Genomic DNA, 9,216 nt, shown 5'->3' with positions numbered 1-9,216 from the left:
ACAGAGTTTTACAACCACCACCAAAGTCTAATGGAATATTTTCTTCACCGCTAAGAAAACCTCACACAAGCTAGCTGTTATGATTTGGATGTGAAGTGTTCTCCCAAAAGCTTAAGTGTGAGAAAATACAGGAAGGTTTAGAGGAGAAATGACTGAGTTATGAGAACCTTACCCCAATCAGTTAATTAATTTCCTGATGGGATTAAGGGTATGTAAATTTAGAAGATTCTATTTAAATTAAAACAACATTAAGTAATAAAATGAAACTTTATTCAGCTCATATGATTGACTTTGAACTAAATCCTGAGAAATAAATTTAAAGATTTTCATAAATAGAAATAATAATGTTATAGCTTAATTCCTTCATCAGTGACATACATGGAAGATATTATTATTTTTAGAATATAACATTCTAATGGGTCTAAATATCTAATACTAATGTGGCTCCTCCACTCAGTAGCCATATTCTTTTAATTTTGAGACAGACTCTCACTAAGTTGCCCATGCTCGCCTCCAAATTGTGATTCTCTTGCCTCAGCCTCATGAGTTTTTGGGATTACAGGTGTGCACCAATTTGCCTGACTTAAACTTGTTTTAACTGGTATTTAAAATCTTAAAAATTGTACATACTAACAGGATCCCTTGTTAAGTATCAATACTTATATACACTGCAAAATGTTTCAATCAAGATAAATGTAAATGTCTCCTTAATCATTTATCATTTCTTTATTCTGAAAATATTCAAAATCCTTTCTGCTAGCTTTTTGAGATATTCAGTAAACATCTATAATCACTCTACTGTGCAATCCCACATCAGAACTTCCTACTCCTGTTTAATTGCAACTTATTACCTATTTTTAATCTTACCTTATCCCTTCTTCCTACCTTTTGTTAATAATCATCAGCATTCTGTTTTCACTGTCTATGACATCAGCTTTTTTAGATTATACACATGAGTGAGGTCAAGTGGTACTTGTTTTTCTGTGTCTGATTTTTGCTTATTTTTTAATAAGTTTGTATTTTGCTATCAAGTTGTGGGACTTCCTGATAAATTTTGGATAACATCTTCTTATCAGATATGATTTTTAAATTTTTTCTACTATTCTTTAAGTTGTCTTTTCATTCTCTTGACTGTTTGCTTTGCTGTGCAGAACAATTTCAGTTTTATGTAGTCCCACTGGTCTGTTGTTATTTTTCTTGCTTGTGCTTTTGGTGTTTTATATAAGAAATGATTGCCAAATCCAATGTCAGAAAGCTTTTTTTTTCCTGTATTTTCTCCTCTAAATTTTATAGTGCTAGGTTTTATGTTTAACCAATTAAAATTTTTTCAAGTAATTTTTTACAGGTTAGTTAGTTGTGACGGTTAATTGTGTGTGTTAACTTGACTTGATACCCAGGCGATTGTTAAAACATTATTCCTTGGCCTGTTTGTGAGGGTGTTTCTAAAAGAGATTAGAACATGAATCCATAAATTAAGTAAATGTCACCCTAGCCAAAGTGGGTGTGCATAATCCAATAATTTGAGAGCCAGACTAGAATAAAATGTGAGGTAGGGTATTCTTAGGCCTTTACAGTTGCATCAGAACCCCAGTTTTCCCGAACCTTCAGCTACAGACTGCAAATATAGAACTTCTCAGCCTCCATAATTCTGTGAGCCAACCCCTCATAATTATTCTCTTCCCATATATCTGTATATTGCCCATTAATTCTCTTTTTCTGGTGAATGTTAATTCAATAGGGGTCCAATTTCACTCTTTACCATGTGGATATCTAGTATTCTTATAATTATGTGTTGAAGAAATTTTTTCTAATTCATAGTACATTTATATCTTTGTCAAGGACTAGTAAAACGTGCATGAATAGATTTAATTCTGAGGTCTTTATTTGTTTCTGTTTTTATGTCAGTATGATATTGTTTAAATTATCATAATTTTGTAATATGTGTTGAAATCAGGAAGGGTGATCCCTCTATCTGGTTATTCTGTCAAAAGACTGTTTTGGTTAATTTGGGTTTTTAGTAGTGGCATGTGAATTTAGAATTATTTTTCCTATTTCTATAAACCTGCCATTGTGATTTTAATGAAGCTAACATTCAATCTATAGATCACCTTGGGTAGTAAAGACATTTCAGTAATGCATTTTCCAACACATGAACATGGAATGTCTTTCCATTTGTTTATCTGATTTATTTTTCAATATTTTGTAGGTTTTAGGACACAAATCTTTTAGCTCTTTAGTTAAGTTTATTTGTAGGTATTGTTTTTTTTTCTTTTTGTTTTACTACAAATTGTATTGTGGTGATCTTATATCCTTTAATCTTACTGAATTTATTCATTAGTTCTAACACTTTTTGAAAAACATGTAGAGTTTTCTCCATGTAAAATCAAAATATCATGTAAAAGCAGAGATTATTTTACATTTTTTTCTGATTTGGGTATATTTTTTTAATTTTTCTTGCTTAATTTCTTCAAATAGGACTCTGATAATATGTTACAATACAATAATACCACTACTATATAGAAAGAAATCAGTAAAGAGAAGCAGTTGGCTTGAACTACACTAGAGAAAAACTGGATCTCACAGAACAACACAGAACATTTTACCTAACAGCAAGAGAATGTCCAATCATCTTAAGAACAAATAGAATATTCCCACAGATAGATCACATGGTAGGTCACAAAGGATGTCTCAATAAATTTCAAAAAATCAAAACCATGATAAACATTTTTTTTCCTGACTTAATGAAACAAAATGGGAAATCAGTAATGAAAAGAAAACTGGAAAATTCACAACTATGCAAAAATTAAACAGCATAATATTGAGAAATCATTAGGTCAGAGAAGAAATAAATATGGAAATTAACAAATACCACAAGACCAACATAAACAAAAACACCAAAAATTTGGGACTACATCATGCATCCTAAGATGAAAGTTTATAGTGATGAATGCTTCCATTAAAAAAAAAGGAAAGATTGTAATTCATCAGCCTAAATTTATACTTTAAGGGAACTCCTATAACACCAAAGTTGTTAAAAAGAAGAAAAGAAGATTGGAGAATAAACAAATTGCAGAATAGAAAAATAATGGGAAAGATATAAATCAAACTAATAGGTTGGTTTTTGAAAAAAATATCATGAGGGGACATTTAGTTAGACTTATACTTAGAAAAACAGAGTGATCAAACAAATGTAAAAGGACACATAACTTCTAAGGCCTCATAGATTAAAAAAAAAGATCATAAGAATTGTGAACAATTACAAGCCATCATGTTTGAAAAGCTAGACAAAATATATAAATTTCCAAAAATATTAAGACTGAATGATGAATAAATAGAAAATACCAATAGACATATAACAAAAAGAGACTGGCAATCTGGGATTTCTTACAATTTGTATTTACTTTAACAAAGCCTTCTAATTTCTAGAGAAAAGTGCTCTTTTGAATAGTCAGTAAAGAAAGGAAGTCTTCTTTATTACAGAATCTTTCTTTACAAAGTTTAGATTTATAAATATAGAAAATTTAAATGGTCCACTTTTATTCTGCCATCTATTTTCTACTAAAATTTTTACCCAAGTCTCTGTTTCTTAGTACTTTTATAGACAAATTGGACAGACTAAGAACACAGAAATTTTATATGTAGGTATAATAAAGGGTTTAGTAGAAATTAAATTGATGGTTTGTTCCCGGTCCTAGTCGATAATAGGTCTAATTAGTCATTAAGAAGAAATGCTTTATTGACAGTTTTATACCCCCCCCCACACACACACACACAGTGGAGTAGGAAAGATTCTGGAACACCCATGGCATTAAGAATTCCCTTTTCTACAGCCAAAAAAAAAAAAGAAATTTAAAAAGGAAACCATGGTCATTATGAATTGGCATGAAATGCACCTTCAACTACATAAAACAGGCTTTAAAAATTCTGAATTCTGATCCATCAGCTCACTGACCCAAAATATGGGGTTCAATTGCTCTTAGAGGATTTAAAACTTCCAGAATTAGCTGTACCACTGTTATAGCAGTTAAGTTTCCAATGAATTTGTATTCCAAATACAGATGGTCTTTAATTAAAATTGAGCCAACATGGTTATGGCTGCAAACTCTTTTGTTCAGTGAAAACCCCTCCTTATATTTCCTTTATTCCACACATACAGTGCACAGACTCACACAGATATTTTCTTTGTTATATCAAAAGGAACAATGAACACCTTAACTTTCTTATTATTACAAAGATTATAAATCAATATATTACGGAATAAGATAGCTTCATTGTTTCCTGGGGCTCGATGAGACAGTTCTCTCTTCTTAATTACAGTACACTGACCTGCCTTTTCTTAGACATTTTAGTTCATGAAACATATAATGACAGTTCTTTTTCAGTCTCCTTTGAAATGTACATAAATCTCCTCAAAAGTCTCTTGTCAGTTTTAGCACACAGGTGTTTGAAAATCTGGTAGCTATCCCTTTGGGATGTTCTTGTAAAGAGGATGCCACTTCCATCTCCCAGTCTCTGTGGGCTATAAGCCTGCCTTATAAGAAAACCAAGTTTGGTAGGTATCTCACCCCACACTATAAAAATGTTTTATGACATCGTGTCATAAAAATATGAAAACAAATTATTTTTCCTTTGAGTAAGGCCAATCAGCATACACAGGAGGCCTGAGTCCTCCCCAAACCAGTCGTTAAATCTGTTTTGTTGGATTTGGGTTCAGTCTTTCTACCCATGCCAGCAGTCTTGAATAGTCTTCCTTCCCTGTTTAGCTTTGTGCATGCATTTTTTCTTTGACATTACTGTGGACACCTATAGTTTCACATGTAGTTCACAGTATATTTGCCATCATATGAAATACATAAATATTTAATAGAATACAAATTAAATTTTGTGACTTAGGCTTGAATTAAATCACTGAGCAAAAAACTTAGAGGACTCCTAACCATTTTATACTTTACACTTGGAATTCACATTTTCATTTTATTTTTCACAAAGAAAACACTACTATTACCATAACAGTTGGAGGTAGTCGACTGGTAACAGAGTCTCATCAACATTTAAGTACAATATATAAAGGAATTGAATGACTAGCCTATAAACTAAGTGCCTTGCTGCTAGTTCAATTAAACATGTCTTAGTGTTATCATAAAAACTCATTTGTACCAGAACTACAAATTATTTATACAAGGGAAACTACAGCCACTAAAGGAAATACTATGTCAAAAAGAGGGTATAGAACAGATTTAGATTCCTTTAGACATACCTTTTCAGAGAATGCCTGCTGTTAATCCCATCTAAATTTTACTAGTACCATAGTAGTAGTAAAAACAGTGTTACTAATATGACTTTTTCTAGAAGTGTTGAAGTGTTGGTCAGTAGAGGAATGATAGAATATAATTTTTGTATTTTAAGAACTTTCAGAGCTTTCCAGAAAGAAATTCTCAGAAGTGCTCCAAATTTATTTTTCTATTTTGAAGCAGACTTGTACATGGTAAGACCTGTTTAAGACAGAAAGAGAGAAAGAAAGAAAGAAAGAAAGAGAGAGAGAGAGAGAGAAAGAAAGAAAGAAAGAAATTAAATCCAGTTCAAACACTTACATAACTCATTTTTTATTAAAAAAAGATTCTGAAAAATATGCTTCCCTTATTTTTTCAGAAGACATTGTAAGTGACCCTAGTATATCTCTCACTCTGCAAAATGAGGAGCAGATGACACTTAGCCCTTATCTTCCACTGTCTTGCTTGTTCCGCCTTATTATTTTAACACTTTGTTTAATGGGAGAGCAGTAGAAGTACCTGAGTTGCATGTGGTTTCAACACTTATTGAAACTTGGGGGTAAACAACAAGTAAATTATCAGAACACCTTGACTGAGTCTCATTAATGTCTTCTTTGTAAATGACAGAGTTAATAGCATAGTATTGAGTCAGACTTCCAAGTTCTGACCCTGATTATTTTGCACTTGTGTTTTACACAAGAAATTATAGCACCTAGCCTTTATGAGGGTCAAACGAATAAATGATGTAATCATTATAAAACATCTAGCATGGTGCCTCTTGCCATTAAATTTTAGTTATTGTTTTACTTATCAGTAGTTAAGTAACAAAAGTCTCACAAAATTTAGAAGCTTCAAAGAAGCATGTATATTGCTCATGATTTTTCTCATAGACTTAGGATATCTGGGTGGTATCATTTCTTACATGGTTGATAGTTTCCAAGAGGCAAAAAGCAGAAACTGGTGAACACTTTAAGAGACAAGCCTGGATTAAGTATACCATTCACAGAACTGAATTGAAATCAGCATGGGTGGGAAAGACACTTCACTTACTGGTTAGGGCTTGGCAAGTTCATATTGCAGACTAGCATGGTGTCACATTGTTAGTATTATATCAGAGAATACAAAATTCTACAGTTATATTTTCTATTATCACTGTGTTTGCAAATTTGTGCACATTATTACCAGCCAAATGAAATAATTCCATTTTTCCTAAGATTTATTATTCTCAGTTCATTCTTTTAATTATCTTTTTTGTGGAACACTGATCAAGGTATCATGTCTAAAGACATAAAAATGGAAGATAATCTCTCAGTCTTAGGTTATTATTTTTATGAAATAATATAGGTTATGATAGAAAATGACTCACATCACAGCTGGAGAAAATGAGCTGCTGATATTATTGATTGGAATTTTATGTCCATTTTTGAAGATGTATAATTAGACTAATATCTTGTTGGTGAGAAGTCCTATGACTATCTTGGTGAAGAGTCCAGAAGGAAGGCACAATATGTACCAGTGGCTTAAGGCAGGCAAGATCAAAGAGAGAAAGCCATTGTGATGGGAAGAAACTGAGGAAGAAACAGTCTTACAGCACCTGAGACTTAAGTAGTCAGGAGACATCAGGGCAGAACTTTGTCATGCCTCACATTGGAAAGACTTGGATGGTTTTTAAAATATCTAGATTATTCTAATGAACAACCAATACCCAGAAACATTGACAGGGAGTATTTTGAAGCATGAAGAAGATGTGAAACTTTTCAGAATATTATTCTTAATGTGGGACTACATAACTTGTCCTGGCAGCTGTTTTTAATTAGGAAATTGAGATGCCAATTCTTTCTTGTAGTCTTGCTCAATTCTAAAATTTCTGAGTTATCTTCAGCTACTTTCCCCTTACTAGATTCTTGAAGTTAAAAATATCAATAAGAAGAAGAACAACATTTTGCTGAGCTAAGTCACAAATATTCTGTGATTTTTAAGACAGATAATTAAGATGCTTTGAAATATAAAACAGAAGAATTTGGACTTATTCTACTTTTAAAGGGAAGCCATAACAGTGTTAATAGGGGATGGAGAAGGGGAGGGATATACTGTTATTTAGGTTTTAAAAATATTACTGTGTTATTTTGCTATTTGCAAAATGCATGATGGGTTATTGCAGTGCAGCCAAGTAACAGTCAAGATAGAATCTGTCATCATTTAGACTAGGTAGATAATATCAGAAGTGAAAAAAAAAGTAGAAGAAAATGGGGTATATTCTTTTAAAAAATGCATTTTCTCGAGATTATATCTCAATTTGCAATACTATACTCTTAAATATGACCACAAAAAATTATCTAATCTTATCAACCCCAGATATACTATGGGTAATGTTATAAGTTCTTTGTCCAATTTCTGGTTTCTTCCTTCAATGAAATTTACCTCTAGTTTTTCCTCTATGAGCTGATCACTTTCAATATTTTATGATGACTTCTGAAACACAAGTCCAAAGTCATAGATTGTTCAAAAGGGAAAAAATATGAAGTAAAGATAAACATACAATAACATTTGTTTACCTATATTAGTGTAATTAAATTAGAGACAAGCATGACTATATATTGAATCACATTAAAAAATGCAGGTCCTTGAGCATTATTTCCCATGTAAATATACTGAAATAAATTTCAGATAGTGAACCTTAAGCATGAATATAATTTTAAGTAGCATGAATTACTGTTTAATATATAAACAATGTGTGTGTATGTGTGTGTGTGTGTTGGATGTAGGGAATGGAACCCAGAGTCTTCATGCTAGTCATGTACACCACCACTGAGTTACACATTCAGTTGTGCTATTGTTATTTTTATTAATCCTTATAGAAAATTTGAAAATTACGTATATTAAGGAGAAAAGATTAAAACAATTTTAAAAATTAAAAAAAAAAATTCTACCAGGGGCTGGTATTGTGGCTCAGCTGTAGAACACTTGCCTGGCATATACAAAGCACTGGGTTCAATCCTCAGCACCACATAAAAATAAATAAATAAAATGAAGTTATTGTGTCCAACTACAACTAACAAAAAAATTAAATAAAAATTTAAAAAAATTCTACCAACAGAAATTCACTGTTAATATATTTTTAAGTGCCTTAATTTTTTTGAAAAAAATTCTGAAAATTGTATATATGATGATAACCAATATTGCCATTATTTTATAAATTTTATTATGTAATTAATTTTTTATTTTAGAATTATATGTTTATGCTAAAAATTCCATATAGCAACCATTTTATAAATTTTATTAGTTGAATAATATTTTCTAATTTATATTTTATCTAAATATTATATGAGGGAGACAAGGAGACAGCAACGCAAAGATACAGCGCTGCAGTCTCTGCAGGCTTCTGCCAGCTGTGCAATCACCGTACTAGGTGCTGAATTCTGGGTTTGAGACGGGGAAGGAAGAGGTCCAATTCGGTTCTCCACACCGGTCAGATCACAGAGGAAGCCAGCGGCCACCATCTTGGAGAGCTGACATCACCATCCCTGTTTTTGACTGATCGCAGCTCATTTAGCCATAGAACAGGTAATTTCAGGCTGCCATTCGCCTGCAGCTCGCAGACAACTTACTCAGGCTCAGTGCTAATTAACCCGCGGAAACTGCTTCTTGGAGCCTGCTCCTATCAGAACATACACCGAACACGGAGCGGCTGAATTCCAGCTCCCAGAACTGCTCTGGCCCAGGGCTAAAGAATCCGCGGAAACTGCTTCTTTGTCCAGGTCCTGCTAAATACTGTGGAGGTAAATACCAACCGAGCCTTCATAGGCAGTGGCAACAGGACTGAGACGGGGCTTGTGAGGGCCAGTCAGGACTCACCCGTTGCTTTGGTCACCTGGCAAAGGGAACGAAATGCGGCCATTCGCATGGGATACCAACATGGCAGAGATCTGATGTCATCAGAAAGCAG

Source organism: Marmota marmota, unplaced genomic scaffold, assembly GCF_001458135.2.
Source record: "Marmota marmota marmota unplaced genomic scaffold, marMar, whole genome shotgun sequence".
In the NCBI taxonomy this organism is placed as follows: domain Eukaryota; kingdom Metazoa; phylum Chordata; class Mammalia; order Rodentia; family Sciuridae; genus Marmota; species Marmota marmota.
The sequence above is the reverse complement of the archived record's forward strand: the minus strand, read 5'-3'. Positions refer to the sequence as shown.